This window comes from Dromiciops gliroides, chromosome 1 (assembly GCF_019393635.1).
Source record: "Dromiciops gliroides isolate mDroGli1 chromosome 1, mDroGli1.pri, whole genome shotgun sequence".
Taxonomy (NCBI): Eukaryota; Metazoa; Chordata; class Mammalia; order Microbiotheria; family Microbiotheriidae; genus Dromiciops; species Dromiciops gliroides.
Window position 1 is genome coordinate 274,206,363 of NC_057861.1, and position 18,331 is coordinate 274,224,693.

Consider the following 18,331-nt stretch of genomic DNA (forward strand, 5'->3'; position numbering starts at 1 on the left):
GGGCAGCTAGGTGGCGCAGTGGATAGAGCACCAGCCCTGGAGTCAGGAGTACCTGAGTTCAAATCCAGCCTCAGACACTTAACACACACTTACTAGCTGTGTGACCCTGGGCAAGTCACTTAACCCCAATTGCCTCACTAAAAAAAAAAAAAAATTAGGGGCAGCTAGATGGCGCAGTGGATAGAGCACCAGCCCTGGAGTCAGGAGTACCTGAGTTCAAATCTGGCCTCAGACACTTAACACTTACTAGCTGTGTGACCCTGGGCAAGTCACTTAACCCCAAATGCCTCACTAAAAAAAAAAAAAAAAAAAAAAAAAAAAAGAATTGGCTTAAAGAGGGAATAATATACACACTCAATTGGGTATAGCAATATATCTTGCCTTGTGGGAAAGTGGGAGGGGAAGGGGATAAGGGGAGCGGAGTGAAGGAAGGGAGGGCAGATTGGGGGAGGGAGCATTCAGAAGCAAAACACTTTTGAGGAAGGATAGGGTGAAAGAAAATAGAAAATAGATTAAATATCAAAGGAAGGGAATAGGATGGAGGTGATACAATTAACAATAGTAACAGTGAAAAAAAAAAAAACTTGAAGCAAGTTTGATTGGCCTCAGTTCTGAAACATATAGAGAACTGAGTCAAATTTTTTAAAATGAGAGCCATTCCCCAACTGATAGATGATCAAAAGACATGAAATCTTCAGATGAAATGACCAAAGCCACCTATAGGCATATGAAAAAAAATGCTCTTCTTCACTACCGATTGGAGATACTTGGGTCAAAACAATTTTGGGTTCTACCTCATACCTATTGGATTGGATAATAAGACAATAGAGGAAAATGACAAATGTTGTGGGGGATATGGGGCAAATGAGGCATTAATACATTCTTCGTAAAGTTGTAAACTCATTCAAACATCCTGTAGTACCATTTGGAATTATGACCAAGGGGCTGTAAAACCATGCATACTCTTCAACTTACAAATAGCACTACTAGTTTGGTATCCTAAAAGAGATTTTAAAAAAAAATATTGAATTAAATATTTGGGTGATTCTGATCACTTCAGGAGAGGCTGAATAAATTGTGGGATGAGATTAGGATGGAACACTATTGTGCTGTAAGAAATGATGAGCAGGAATCTAACAGAAGGACTTATGAAACATGCAATCCATCTGCAGAGAAAGAACTGATGGTAGCTGAATACAGATTGAAGAATAGTTTTTCTTATTCATCTTTCTAAAACAACTTGACTAATGTGGAAATGTTTTGCTTGACTGCATGCATATAATATATTGAATTGCTTGAGTTGTTAAGAGGGGTGGGGAGGGGGGAGGAAGAGAATTTAGAACACAAAGTTTTAAAAATCGATCTGGGGGCAGCTAGGTGGCGCAGTGGATAAGCACCGGCCCTGGAGTCAGGAGTACCTGAGTTCAAATCCGGCCTTGGACACTTGACACTTACTAGCTGTGTGACCTTGGGCAAGTCACTTAACCCCAATTGCCTGCCTTAAAAAAAAAAATCGATCTGAAAATTTCTTTATACAGATAATGTGGGGAAAATTCTAAATAAATAAATAGATTTGAAAAAAATTAAGAAAAGAAAACAGCCAAGGAAGAGAGGGGATGAAGAAAAGAGAGAGAGAGATATCACTGCATTACCCTTCTGTCCAATTTTTTGACCCACTTACTGTCTGTGGGCCGAGTTCCAGAAGCAGCTCCTGCTGCTGCTGATTCAGAAGCTCACAAAGCCTACTCTTGGTTTGCTGTGGCTGTGGCTGAGTCTGGGCTGAGGCTGGATCTGAGCCAGCGTGTTCTGTACTGGGGTATGCTCCACTCTCATCCTAGTACAACAGATCTTTCCTGCCAACCTTCTAATTTGCCTTTGGCTGGAAAATTATTTCACCCTGACTTTTTGCGTGTTCTGGTGCTCTAGGAATTGTCTGATGGCATTATTTGAAAGTATTTGGAGGGATCTTGGAGAGAGCTCAGGTAAATCATTTCCTTTCCTCTGCCATCTTGGCCCCTGTTTGTATTTTTTAAAGTGTTTATCATGATCCATCCAACTGGAGATGACCAAGTTATATCATGAATGTTGTTGCTTATGTATACAAAAGAAAACCAACTCCACCCACTCCTTTTTTTCCCTTGACTCCCAAGGAGAACATTTGAAGTACCTTCTATCGACTTCCACATTCCTTTGGTCTTAGAAGTTTAATTAAATAAGTTAATGAGCATTTAGTAAGGGCCTACTATGTGTCAGGCATTGTGCTAAGTCCTGGGGATACAAATTGAGGCAAAATGCAGTACCTGTCCTCAAGCAGCTCACAATCTAACAGAGAGATAACATACCAAACAAATACATGCAAATAAGTTATAGGTAGGAAAAATATGAAATAATTAACACAGGGAAGGTACTAGAAATGAGGGGTTGGGAAAGACTTCCTTTTAACAGATGAATAATAGTTTTGATCTAAAGGAAACCAGGAATGTTCATAGGCAGAGTTAATGAGGGAAAATGTTCCAAGGCTAGAGGACACACAAAGAAAATGAGAAATTTGGTATCTTCTACTTGAAACAGAGAGGGAACCAGTGTCACTGAATCAAATAGTGAGTAGCAGGACGTAAAATTTTAAAATAATGGAAAAATGAGAGGGGGCTAGGTTATAAAGGGCTTGTAATGCCAAAGAATTTATTTTGCATTCAATTTTGGAGGCAATTGGGAGTCCCTGGAGTTTATTGACCAGATAGAGATGTGACATAATTGGATCTGCACTTAAGAAAACATATTAGTGACTAAATTAAGGATGGTAGGATTGAGAAGATAATTGAGGCAAGCATATCCAACAGCAGGCTATTGCAATAGTTCAAGCATGAGGTGATAAGGGTGTGGATCAGGGTGTAGCAGTGTCACAGGAGAGAAGGTGAAATCAATGGGCCTTAGCAAATGCTTGGATACAGAGGTGGAGAGATAGTGAGGAGTCCAGGATGACTCCTGGATAGCAAGCCTGAGGGACCAGGAAGATGCTATTGCCCTCTACAGTTAATTGTGACAGTAAGAATGAGTGAGGGTTCATAGGGGAAAATAATGAGTTCTATTTTGGACATGAATTCAAGATGTCTACTGAACAACTAGATCAAGATGCATAAAAAGCAGCTGGAGAGGCAAAATTGTAGGGCAGCAGAGGGGTTAGGTTAAGATATGTATTTTTGAAATTTCTCAGCATAGAAATGGCAATTAAATCCATGGGAGCTAATGAGATCACCAAGTGAAGTAATAGCAAGAATAGCTGGTATTTATACATCACTTTTTAAGGTTGCAAAAAATATTTACAAATATGTTCTCATTTTAGCCTTTAACCTGGGAAGGTAGCTGCTATTATTGTACACCCCCCACCCTCCAATTTTACAGATTAAGGAACTGGGTCAGACAGAAGCTAAGTGACTTTCCCAGAATCATATAGATAGTAAATATCTAAAGCAAGATTTGAAGTCAAGGTTTCCTGAGTCCAAGTCTAACACTCTGATCACAGTTCCAACTAGCTAGTTCTTAATACTCAGATAATCAAATGGATTTCATTGATTTGGGACTGACCTCCAAAATACAGGTGGCTGTCCATTTTATGTTACTCTTCCATGTCATCCCATAGTTCTCCACAGAGGAAACACCCAACATGCCTCCTGATACAAAGGGACCAGTGGAGGAGTGTGGTGCTCAACCTTTCACTCCTCATTCTTGCTACATGATAAGTCCATCTTTATTTCCTGTCCTACAGTTTCTTGATGGTATACATTACTCCTATTCTTTGGAATTCCTTGACTAAAAACATTACCAATTCATCATTTGTCACACCTTTGTGATACCTATCTCCAGTTTCTCAGCGGCAGTATTTTTTCAAGTCTTCCTGCCATAAGTAAAACTCATAAAATGCATGTGTAAAATAGATGGATTTTTGCTTTTATGGGAATCTTGGAGGTAGAAAAAATGTTTTGCATTTTCTAGAAAGCAATTCAGCCAACTTTCCTCTACATTTAAACTCTAGATCCAGTTCATGATTGTCTCAGATAGAAATACTATTGGACAACATCTATAGGTTTTATAGAAATTTATAAAATGGGCAATCATCCATATCTATTTCAACATATCCATGTTGTAATCTGAGCAACAGATATTCTTCATCTAATACTAACTAAATGTGGCCAATAATCATTTGAGAGTTGACCTAGCACAGGTGTCAGTAGGCACATCTTGCAACCAGGAAGATATGAAATAAAATCCTATTTTATTCCCAAAGCATAATAGCTGTGTGACCATGACCAAGTAACTTAAAGTCACAGTGCTCCAGGCAACTTTCTTTCATTATGAAGGTCAGAATGGGTCTGATCTTCCATAAGCAGAAGACAGTGTTACACTAAAAGTTACCTACTCCAATGGAATTACAAATCTGTCTAAATCTATTTATCTATCTATCATCTATCTATCTATCTATCTATCTATCTATCTATCTATCTATCTATCTATCTACATGTATATAATTACTTTTATGTTACTTCATTTGATGCTGATAATCATGTTTTGAAGTAGATATAATAATAATTATAATCTCAATTAACTAATGGAGAAACAAAGCTTTAGGAATAGTAAGTGATTTTCCACTGGTCACACAATTGTTAAGAGACAAGAACCAAGATCTCAAACTTACTTAGTCCCTTAACAACAAAAATGTAATTAGGAAATATTTAACAAAACAAAACAAAAAAATAAAAAAAACATAGATAGTATTGCATTTTAAATCAAAATCAACATGTGACCTGAAGGTATCCTCATTTACTGATTAATTGCCTTATTTCTATTTTTTTGTAACACTGATTTATCCTGACCTAGGAATGCAATGGGACTTGAAGAGGAAAAGATATTCTGTCCCTTTCTCCCATGGACTGGGGTAGAGATAGGTTGGGACCCTGGGTTTCTCTTCAGTCATTTTTGTTTTGTTTTGTTTTTGATTTTTGTTGTTTTTTGTTTTTCTTTTTGTTTTTCCTTTTGTTTTTGCAGGGCAGTGAGGGTTAAGTGACTTGCTCAAGGTCACACAGCTAGTAAGGGTCAAGTCTCTGAGGCTGGATTTGTACTCAGGGCCTCCTGAATCCAGGGCCTGTGCTTTATCCACTGCACCACCTAGCTGCCCCTCTGTTCAGTCATTTTAATCGTGTCTGATACTTCATAACTCCATTTGTGTGTGTGTGTGTTTGTGTGTGTTTTGCAAAGATAATGGAGTGGTTTGGTATTTCCTTTGTCAGCTCATTTTACAGATGAAGAAACTGAGGCAAGTGACTTGCCCAGGGTCACATAGGAAGTGTCTGAATCTGGATTTGAACTCAGGTCTTCCTGATTCAGCATCCAGAGTTTTATCAATTGCACTGTCTAGCTTCCCTTGGACCCTAGCAGTGTCAGCTAATTCCCAGGGCTTTCTTTTCCTCCAACCCCATGGCAGAAAGATGGCCTGGGGGAGAAATGGACTACTTTTTCTCCTTATATGCTTATTTTTGTGTTAAGCCTGAGATTGTTTTTGTTTCCTGGAAAACTGGTCCAACAGAGGAAAAGCAGGGGGAGAGTAGGGATGACATTCACTTTGCAGAGAAAGTATACTCTCCCTGAAGCAAGCTCATGGAGGCAAAGCCTCATCTGCCATATGCTATTCATAGCTGTAGCCCAGGGTATCTACTTTAAAATCCCAGATCTGCTATTTACTAGCCATCACCTTAGACAAGTAACTTCATTTCCCTTGGACTCAGTTTTCTTATCTGCAAAATAATGGAAATAGAATAGAGGGTCTCTAGTGTTACCACTAGATCTAAATCCTATGATTATAACCAAGATTTCACTACCAAAGTTCATTTCATGAAAGTAACATGAAATTTTCTTTGCATTTCCATTCACTAAATTTGTGTGATATTTTCCAGTTGAATTTCATTTTCAACTTAGAACTAAATTTCACTTCAATTACAGTGAAAAGGACATAAGATTTCAAAGAGTTAAGAAAATAAATTGTTTCTAAAGAGTTTGGTTTTCAAGGGAGCATGCAATGTCACATTAGTAGGCTGAAGATATATAGCATGTCACAGCGATGTTCTGTCTTTTCTAGCCTAGTTTACTTTGCAGCATTTGCTATAAATTTTAAAATTTCCCCTTATTTTAGCCAAGCCTAAGTTGGGAACCACTCATTCTCTGATTAATGCAAGGTTCTCATCTTTTGTTTTAAAATCATCTGTCAAGGTAAACACACATACCCATCCCCTGATGTTCCAATTCCTTGCTGATGGGTTTAAGTGCCCACCAGGGGTGTCAAAGTAATTTCAAGAAAGGGTCAGAGCAAATGATATTTTGAATCCTTTACATTATGCTCCTAAAACTCTTGGAAAATATGGAGTAGGAAGAAGTGCATAAATGGTGAGTAGTAAAGAGTATAAAAAGAGAGCAAACATCATGGCTTGGAAAATAGGGCCCTTGGGAATTATAGAAAGGTCACAGAATATGAATAAATATTAATGCACTTATCATGCAGAATCTGAAACGTGTGCTGTTACGACTGAAATATTATTCAAAGACAAGTATTGTAATTAAGGTTTCCTTTTCCCTAGGCAATGATAAAAAAAAAGTGCTAGGTTTGTCCTCTGTCTTTAGCCAGTTCACAATCTTTTTTTTTTAAATTAAAATGTGAGTTCTTACTGCAATAATGCTCTAAGATTGAATGAATAGCTAGTTAATTCCACAAAAGTGTGGCATTCTAGTTATAAACATTAATGTTTCTGTCTGTTCTGCATGTTCAATTGTGCTATGGGACCACTCAGCTATTTAACCCTTTGGAGCAGACAGGAATTACTCAGTGATGTTATGCTCTACTATGTTAGAAGTTTCTGGCTGACTTGTGAATAGCTGGAATTCTCTTAGCCCTGAGGGTTGTTTTTTTTGTTTGTTTGTTTTTATCTTTTCCCCATACCTATCTCTGTAATTTCATTAGAGTTCTGCTTTCTCTGAGGACTGATGTTGGCATGTGCAATGAGATCAGTGTGGTCCAAAAGGACCCACTCCAATGGGCAGTGGCAATAGACAAGACTGGAATGTGCTCTGGAGGACACACTAACCATGAGGATGGCTATGCAGTGGGTTCTCATCCTTTATAGCTTTCGGTGTTTTGGGTTCAATTAGAAGCTTTCATGACCTTCTGGAGCAAATTTAAAGCTCCTCAGATTAGATATGACCCATTTTCAGAAATGACTTTAGCTTATTTATGTATTTCCAAAGACTGATAACATCCTAACCTGAATCTTTGAGAGGATACAGCTGAGCTCAAATGAAGGCCATTTTCAATGAATATACAACCAAGCTGTCAATGAAGAAGAAAATTAAGGCTACAGGAAGAAATGGATTCTAACACCAGAGAATAGCATTTTTATAGACCCTTAAGGTTTGCAAAGCAGTTTACAAATATTATCTCATTTTATTCTCACACCAACCCCGGAAGCTAGGTGTTATTATTTCTCCCATTTAAAAAATAAGAAACTGAGCATACAATGGTAAATTTCTCAAGGTTACATAGCTAGTGAGAGTCTGAAGTGAAATTTCAACTCAAGTTTTCTTGAGTCCAGATCCAGCTCTCTATGCACTGTATCACCTAGCTGCCTCCAGAAATTAAAATATATTAACTAACTATGACTACTCTAGAAATAACAAAAATAGAGCTTAAACACTGAACAGAATGTGAATACAAAGAGAGAAATAAAATAATGAGAAATTTGAGGAAAGAGGGCTTAAATTCAGCTGGGGAATTGAAGAAAGTTATACTCCAGAGTGTACTAGGGGCGGCTAGGTGGCGCAGTGGATAAGCACCGGCCCTGGATTTAGGAGTACCTGAGTTCAAATCTGGCCTCAGACACTTGACAATTACTAGCTGTGTGACCCTGGGCAAGTCACTTAACCCCCATTGCCCCGCCAAAAAAAAAAAAAAAGAGTGTACTAGCCTGCTCTTCATGAGAGCATATGGTTAAATTTTCAGTATGAGCATTTATACTTCAGAAATCAGGAAATGCTACAAATCAGGGCTTGATCATTACTTTCTTGATTGTCAACAATTAGGAAAGTGATGGAGAAAATATTAATACTGAAGATTATGTGTGTTTACATGCACATCTATACATGCATATTTGGAAGACTGGTGGTAAACATTTACCAGTACACCAATGGTGGTACCTAAGTTGGGCCTTAATGGAGGAGGACATTGATAATTATGGAAGATATACGGCTGAATGTAAGGCAAATATTATTATAACCATGAATTTGGGACAACTGATATGTGCGGTATATAGTATCAGAGCTAGTACTAGCATGGAATCATCAACCTCTTTGTTCCTCCATGCTCTTTGCAGCCAGACTATAAAATCTTAACTATCCCAGACTTCTCAGCTGATATTTCAAATCTGAACCCTCACAATAAAAATCTTAATGTGTTTCCAGAAGGGAGAGTAAACTAGCCAGAAGAGCTCTCTTTGTGGAAAAGCAATAGCATTCTGGGAAGTCTAAATATCTAGACAGCTTTCTCTGTCTGCTTGTATTCTCATTCTCTATGCTGGGTATGTCTCTGGAGTGAGTCTTATGTAGTGGACTGTAGCATAAATTGCCTGAGATCTTAAGGTATGCCAAAGTGCTTGAACAGAAGTACTATGTCACTGGGTAGCCATGCCCTTAATACTTTCTGAGCCCTTTCATATTCCTGCCAGCATGACCAGGCCAGTTATTTTGAGACCCTGACCAGAATACAATTAAAAATAGCTTTTATACCCTTGTTATAGTAAAGGTACTAGTAAAAGTAATACATAGTTAGATGAACAGGGAGAGTAATTTTGGAAATCATCAACATGGCCTCCACATGAGTACTACCTAGGCTAATAAAAGATAGAATTCAAACCCAGGGTTTCCTGAAGTCAAGTCCAACATCTTTGCAACAGCAAGTAAGGATATGGACCAACAGTGGAGTTTAACGGCTTTGACAATCAAACCTTTGTCAAAGAGGGAAGCCTTAGTGAAAAGCTTGAAGCCAGCCTCTCCCAGGAGAACTTTGAAAGAATCTGCTGGACAAAAGAAGACTAGAAATAAGAGGAATGAGTCCTGGGAATGGAATGCTGGAAGGGAATGCTGGAAGGGAATGCTTTGAAACTTGGTGCTGCCCCTTACCTTTGCAGAACTGCTTGGATGATAAGAAGGTGGAGTGGTATATTAACAAGAAAGTCAACTTTAGAGTCACAGGGTCTGAATTTGAATCCCAGCTCTAACTTACTATCTCTATGCCCTTGGGCAAGCGATTTAACTCCTCTGAACTTCAATTTCCTCATCTGTAAAATCAGGGGATTACATAAAATTGCCTCTAAATTCCCTTCCAGTTCTAAATCCAAGAGTCTACGATATACTAGTGAGAGAAAGTGACCACAGTTGTACTCCAAAGTCTAGCATAAGTCAATTTGTTCCAGATGCAAGAAAGAGGGTACCCCTCAGAAGTCCCAGGACCTCTGATAGAGACACATCCAAGGGAATAAAGAAGGGTTTGAAGGAAATATTAGTTTCTGATGTTATCACTGCCCATCATGTGGAATATTCCATGCATTATTAGATCATCTAGCATCTTAAGGTATAGTATGAAGATTTTTAGAGAGCACAAGACTGGAGAAAGTCTAGTTTATATGGTTGGAATGCAGAATAAGGCTGGAAAAGTAGATTGGTGACAGATTTTTTAGGTTTTTGAATGCAGACCAAGCAGTTTATAATTGTAGGTGATAGGGTGTCAGTTAAGGTTAGTGTAGACATGTGCTATATGCTTTTAATAAAATATCTTTTATTGTTAGCACATCATGTTTATCTTTTTTAAAAAAACTGAACTCAACATTAATCTTTATTTCTTTTTTTACCCCTTTGTGTAGATTCATTCATTTAAATAGATGTCCATTAGACAAGATGGTGGTAGGGAAGGGGCAACCCTCTCCCCAGTCATTTGTAGGTTCTTTGACATATAAATTTTGCCTTTGAAAGCAAAATCTCCATTTTACAACAATGTAACTCAACATCGTTGCCTTAACTATTATAGAAAATAACATAATTTTCTCTTTTTTCATATTTTATGCTTAGTATTTAATGAAGATGTATATTGTAGCAAGTTTATTTTAGGCATGAGGAATTAGAGGATAGAACATGAAAAATACAATTTATATTTCTATTGTACTAAATTCATCAAGAAAACTCTCAGAGGTTACAACATTGTCCTCATGTTTCACAACCCTGATAATAGCAAAATATTGGGTGGGGGGAGAGAGAGAAAGGATTTGGAAAGATTCATTGATATATCAAACCTATTTTTTTTAAAAAAAAGGAATCCAATACTTAGAGTAAATCAGTCTTCAGTACATTTACTTGACAAAACTCTGTGCCATAACATTATTTCTTACAAGCCTGTTTTTTTTTTCAAAATAAGATGTCATTTGAAAAAAGACTTTAGTAATTTATTTTTAAAGATGGGTATGTAGCTCCTCTCTAAGATAAAAGGTAAATTATACTACTGCCAATATTACCAAATTAAGAAGTATTTGGATGATGCAATTTCTGGCTATTCACATTTCAGTGTGACACTGTTCAGGATATACGCTTATGCTTATGATTTCTATGCTGCTTGTCAACTGTGTGATCAAGTCTAGGAAAACTGTGTGCAAGGGATTTACCAGGTCAAGTAATCTAACCATTAAAAACGGTATACAAACTTCTCTGGATCTGTGTAACTGCTCATTATGTTGGGTGCCAATTATGTTATAGGTAAAATAGGTGGGGGTTTGGGGTAGGGGTTCTTAAGAATTCCTCTTTAAAAAATTATACCCTCTTGCACACAAATCCAATTAGAATAAAATAATAGTTTATTTAGGGATTAGGGAAAGGAAACTTAGAGATCAATCCTTGGACCTCTCATGGGGAGAAGGCATGGCACAGAGGCATGGCTCTGAGATACCTATCTCCTTGAGCAGAAGGCAGGGAAATACTTTTATAGAGGACTGATGGTAGTCTGATGAGGTGATCTTCTGACTGTGAAAAGTTCCATTATTGAGGGAGGACCATCCCCCATTGGTGGTGGCTGGGGGAAGTTGGGTACGGGGCGGCTCTGGATCTCTCAAGCCTTGTCTCTCCCCCTCATGCCACAAAGGCAGCAGCCACACCTAATCTTATCTCCCTGAGGGGTGGGGGAGACTGGTTAGGTGTGTCTGTCCTTTGGTTTAGATTCTCAAGGAGAAGGTTCTTTTGATTTAGCGCAGAAAAAGGGGTATGCTAGGCCCATAACATTTTGTTCCTTCTTCATTTCTGTTATCCTTACTAATGGTGAGTACCCAGCAAGATTCTGGTCCAAGTCTTCTCCACTTTTCTCTCTATACACTATCACTTTCTGATCTCATTAGCTCCCATGCATTCAATTATCTTCTCTTTTCAAATGATTTTCAGATCTATCCAGTCCTAGTTTCTCTCCTGAGTTTCTGTCGCACTGGTTGCTCTTACTGCCTGAAGTCTCTCCACACTCCAATTTATCCAACACTGCTGCGTAAGTTCATTTTTTTTCCCCAATCAAAATGCAGAACTAGCCATGTCACTCCACTGCTAAATAAACTCCAGTGGCTCCCTACTACATCTTTTGCTCAGTATCTGTAGTCTTTTAAACCTGACTTCTTCCTCCCACTTCATTCTTCTTTGACTTTATTCACCAACAGGTACTTTATGTTCAAGCCACACTGACCATCCTGCTAGTGATCACACACAGAGCTCCGACTACTGACTCTGTGCCTTTGTACTGATGGTTCCATGTGCTTAGTGTTCTCTTTCCTGTCTTCTGTTTCCCCCAGCCTTACTTTAGGACTCTGATCAAATCCCACCTTCACCAAGAATCCTTTCCAAACTCACCTCACTGATAGTGCCTGCCTCTGAGATTGCTTTCATATACATATGCATGTATATGTATACATGTATATGTTTGTACACACATATAAACACATAAACATATATACACATGTATACATCATATATACTATATATTATATTGATGCATGCATGCATATATCCATATATCCATGCATACATTGAGGAAATAGAAAATAGAACAAGAAAAAATAAAACATTTTATTATATTAACTCAGTAATGAAAATTCTCAGAGATGACATCATTAAATTCATATTTATATCTATCTCTATATTGATATTGATATCTATATGGGAGCTAGGCTGTGCAGTGAATGGACCCAAGAAAACCTGGGTTTATATCTGGCCACAAACACTCACTAACCATGTGATCCTGGGCATTTTACCTCATTTAACCTCAGTTTATCTCAGTTACCTCATCTGTGAAATTAGGATAATAATAGTACTAACTCTCGGGGATATTTTGAGAATCAATGAGTTAATGTTTGCAAGATGCTTAGTAGAGAGCCTAGCTCATAGCAAATGCCATGTAAAGGTTAGCTATCATCATCCTCATTGATATTGCTATAGATGATCTCTTTGGAGATGTAAATATAAATATATCTATAGTCATTGCCATGTCATCTTCACCATTAGAATGTGTACTCCTTTCAGATAAGTAACATGTTTTTCCTTTTCTAAGTATCCCAAGAACTTAGCACAGTGCTTGGCATGAAGTAAGCACTTAATAAAAGATTGTGGACTAATTGACTATTGTGTGACAGGTTTACAAAGCTCGGGTCTTTCTGATGGTCATGTTAGGCTTCAGTGAAATCTTGGATACAACAGAAGCATGACTTTTCAGGACACTACCTTTTAATAAGGAGGCAGTGCTGTGTCTACCGAGGACATCAATCTCTAAGGATGTTGTTGTCACCTAGATAAGCCATTTTGTTTAACAGGATCCTTTGAGTGGTGTTAGCCAGAAATTTTGTCTGAAAATGCAAATGCATTAACCTTTCTCCTTCAGACTCTTTTTAATTATAGAGGAAAAATAGAAAAGAATACTCCCTACCCCCCATCTTCATGACATCCTTACCCAGTCACTGAATAAGATATGAGAAACAAATTCAACACAATTTATTATTGTAGAATGCCCTACTCTGTGTTTTGTCTAAATTTTGCTCTAAAAAGCTCATGACCTTTGTGGTTTTCAGCCCATGATTGTTCAGAATTGTTCTACTGTTCTCCTCCCTGCCTAAAAAGCCATTTAAAAACATCTGTAGATGTACATTTTCCTGAACTGTCTTATTTCTTCAGGCATGTGTATAAATACATATATATATATATATGTATGTATGTATATGTGCATGTATATGTATGCATGCATGAGTGTGTTAATACACACCATATATCCTCCTTCTTTCTGTCTCTGTGTGTATTTTGTGTATATATATATGTATATATATATGTGTGTGTGTGTATATATATATATATACACATACATACATACATACATGTACATATACACAGACATACTGATTTGGCGAAACAGGTTTGGTCCAGATATCCATCCTGACATCCTTAGGGTGAAATTCTAAGAAAGCAAACATTTAATATTAAACTAAGCCATATGGTAATGTCTCTTCCTCTACCTAACAAAGATACAGAGATAAACAGAGAGAGAAAGACAGACAGACAGACTCATTTGATTAGTCAGAATGCAAATTTCAGGACACTCAAGTCAGAAAATTGAAGCTCCTTTTTCAATTAGTCCATCCTGAAGAAGTTGGGAGACAGGCATAGGTTGGTGCCATATTATTACAGAGAAGGCTGGTGAGTCGGCCTCAATCTGGAAAGAACTGGATATGAATAAGGATGCACAAGTCACTATCAATTTCTGTCAAGCTGGTCCATGCCTGTTTATCCTTTGGCTGTATGTGATGACACGCATTGCAGTCTATGTGAAAATGTCCCATCCATCGGTTGGAAAAGCTTAATAATTTATTTGCAGTCCATCTTCCTCCAGTCAAGTGCATCCTACGTATTTGCTGAGCTGAGTAACCAGCTTGAGCGGCTGCAGCATGGGAGGCTGCAAATGGCTATTCTTGACAGGCTCCCATTTTTCACAGTATTGATATTTAGCCACTGAACGGCTCTTCTACATTTTCAAAACAAAACAGAAGCAAGAGATCAATAGTAGGCTGTTGGGGAGAAATGTCACGACCTTGATTATCATTGACACTATGAACAGGAAGCCAGGGAAGCAAAGGGTGCTAAGGATCACATCATCCTCTGCCCTATGGGAACATCCTTGAAGAGCTCAAACTCTCAGTTTGGTTATTGGTCTTCTATGACCATCCTGCTTCTTGTCTCCTTAAAAAGACCTGAGAGACTACCTAGATATCTCTGAAGACTGTATATCTTGTGTAAGGCTGAAAAGTTTTGGATATTTCATTGAAAATGCCCCACTTATTTATGTACAGTGTACAAAAGTAGGCAATGGGAGAATCCTTAAAACATATTTTGGGGGGTCTGGGATTTCATTGGTGGTTCCAAATACTACTACACATTGGCACCTATTTCCAATTTATTATCAAAACAGATTTTCCTAAGGCACCAAGAAGTTAAATCATTTATCCATGACATACTATATATGTCAGAGAACAGATACAAACCCAGATTTTCTCAACTTTTTAAACTGGCTCTCTATTCACTAAGCCAAACTACCTTTCAGTGTGAATAGTATTGTCTCCTCTTTATAGTTGAAAGAGCTGATGCTTCCAGCATATAAGAGATTTGCCCAAAGTCACACAGTTAGGAATTGTCATAGCTGAAGCTCAAACACAAGTCTTTTTCTTTCTTCCTTCCTTCCTTCCTTCTTTCTTTCTTTCTTTCTTTCTTTCTTTCTTTCTTTCTTTCTTTCTTTCTTTCTTTCTTTTTACTACAAGTCCATGATCCTCTCCACTACACTTCATTGTGTCATACTATAACTTAAATTCATCCAGTTGTGACATTTGCAAATTTGTTTTTTAAGAAAAAGTATTCCATGATGCAGTGGGTCAAGTACAGGGCCTGCAGTTAGAAAGACCTGAGTTCAAATCTGGTTTTAGGCACTTAGCTATGTGACTGTGGTCAAGTCACTAAAATTCAATCTACCTCAGTTTCCTCACCTATAAAATAAGGATAATAATAATGCCTACTTCCTATTATTGTTATGAATAATATTTGTAAAGTGCTTTGCAAACTTAAAGCACAATATAAATCAGAGCTATGAATAAATGAAGAATCTCCTATTTCATGTGTGAAGAATATTTGATAGGGGTTGCTCCCTCCATCCATGTATATCACAACAGAACTAAGCTATGATTTACTAGACCAGAGATTGTAGGATTTTAAGTAGTTGTTGTTTGTCCATCCTTCTCAAAGAGGACCATGACACTGGGGTGATGTCATGACTTGCACTGAATTGGATTTAAGTGAGGGAGGGATGTGCAAGGTCACCAATCTCACTTTCTCCAGAGCCATCTGGATCCAGTGGCTATATAAATAAACAAATAAACAAACAAATAAATATATGGTGTATGCATGCACATGCATGTGTATATATGTGCATGCACGTATATGTGTGTGAATATATACATATACATATCTACATGTGTGTGTGTGTGCTAGGTGTTTAAGGCAATTGGGGTTAAGTGACTTGTCTAGGGTCACACAGCTAGTAAATATCTGAGGTGAGATTTGACCTCAGATCCTCTTGACTGCAGGGCCAGTGCTCTATTCACTGTACTGCCTATATGCCTTTTTTAAGTTGGAAAAGGCCTTAGAGATCACCTATTTCACCTCCTTTACTTTAAAGATCTCAAGAAGTCATAGGATGTTGCTTGAAACCAGGCTCACACAGCCAATGAATGTCACATGTTAGATTTGAACTAAGGATTTACTCACTCTATGTTCAGCAATCCCCCCATCCTGACATGCTTTCTCCTTTAGAAGAAGAGGTATATATTTGCAGAAATGTTTTCCTCAGCATGAAAATTTGCATTGTTTCTGACCATAATTACCAATAGAGATTAGTAAAATGTCAAAAGTAACTATATCTATTTTTCAGACTTGGAGCTGTTTCTTGCCCATTTGTACCTCAATTTAAGTAGTCTCAGAGCTTCGTGTCTGTTTTCTGGCTTCAGAGAGACCTGTGAAAAATTAAGTTTCTTTTGAGTATGGTCCAATATAAACCACTAAATAAGTAAGTTAGAGCAGATATCAGGTCGGTAAAGGAAATGACCCATCCCCTCTGGGTTAGATTTTGATGTAAAGCTTTTAAGCTCCCATTCTACAAGGAGCTACCCTCCTCCACATCTGTTTCTATAAAACCCTTGCATTTTTTCTCATATTAACCATCAAATGAAAAGAGGATGGTCACACTTGAGAGGCAGCTGGCCTATAGATAGGGTAATGCCCAGTCCTTTTGTGTTTAAGTAAGACTGTCCCCAATTCAAAATGACTCAGAGGGACAATTTGCTCTCTCTGCTTTAATTTTTTGGTCCTTGATGAGAGATAGCATTCTTTCTGAGCTAGAATTTTTGGGGACCATTTTGGCCCTATACACTTGATTACTTTTTGGAGAGAGTGAGAAGCAGGGGCCCATTTGTCAAAAATGGAACTTAGTAAATAATTTTGTTAGTACAGATTCTAAAATAAGGTACAACTCTATCAATGAAAAATGTGAGATTATTTAAATGAGTAAAAATGCCCACATAATAGAAGGAAAAAACAGATCATTTCAATGCCCTAAAGTCAAATCAGATAATTGATTTCTATAATAAAAAATGTGAATGTAGGTTTTTCCCAAACATGTTTCTACATATCAAATAGCAAAAGCTTGTCTGGTTCCAGGATATATGAACTATTTACCATGTTATCTCCTGTCATGGCAAGAATTTTATTGACAACAAGCCAGTTGCTTGCAAAGAGTCTTCTGAAGAATAACCTCAAAGTAGCCTGCCCCATGCTGAAAATGCTATACAATAAGCATTCTAAGAGTCCAGTACAAGAAAGCTCTGGCCTATAATATGACTTCAAAATTCCTTTTTATGTCATTAGCTTGAAAGTTATATTGATTCTTACTTTTAAAAATATAGTTCTTCAGTAGCACCTAGGTGGCACAGTGGATAAAGCACCGACCGTGGATTCAGGATGACCTGTGTTCAAATATGGCCTCAGACACTTGATACATATTAGCTGTGTGACCCTGGGCAAGTCACTTAACCCTCATTGTCCTGCAAAATATAGAGATAGATTAGATGATAGATAGATAGATAAATTGATTATAGGTATAGATATACATATACACACACATATATACATACACACAGACACACACACACACACACACACATATATATATATATATATATATATATATATATATATTCTTCTATTTTTTATAGGATGAAAGATAATTCTATACTCACTGGCCTTTCATCCCCTTTCATATTCTGGTCCAATGACCATGGCTTTTCCGTGGTAGAGTTGAGAGTACCAGGTCTGAAGTCGGGAAGACTCATGTTCCTGAGTTCAAATCTGGCCTCAGACACTAGCTGTTTGACTCTGGACAAGTCACTTAATCCTATTTGCCTCCTCTATTCATCTGTAAAATGAGCTGAAGAAAGAAATGGCAATCTACTCCAGGATCTTTAGCAACAAGACCCCAAATGGGGTCACAAAGAGTTGGAAATGATTGAAATCACTGAACAACAGCAACAACCAAGGACCATAGGAACTGGCACATTAAATCCTATGTATTTAAATTCTGTTTAAAAACAACAACAACAACACTATTTTAAGAGATATTCCCATTCTTTACCCAAGAAACAACCTACCACCCATGACTAAATATGTTTATACATATGTACTTCACATTAGCTGTTTGTGAAATAAAAACCAACTTTCCATCTAAACTTAGATTTTGATGAGAAGACTTAAATTTTGACGGCATCATTTTAGTAGTTTGACCTGGGCAATTTATTTTATTTCTTTCATTACTAGTCTCTTATCCTCTGGTTCTTTGCTTCTCGCCTTTAAAGAAAATAGACCTAAATTTCCCCAATCTAAAAAATAAAATTTCCTTAGCTTGACTCTGACATTTCTTCAAGCTTCTACCCTATGCCTCTTTACTGTTCTTTTTCGTAGCCAAACGTCTAGAAGGGATGTTTATATTTCCCACCTACACTGTCTATGATTTTTTCCTGAACTGTCTCAACTCCTCCTCACTCCTCAATTTCCTGAAATCTGACTCCCAACCTTAAAATTCAACTGAAACTTCTCTCTTCAAGGATATAAAATATCTTAAATATTAAATTGAATT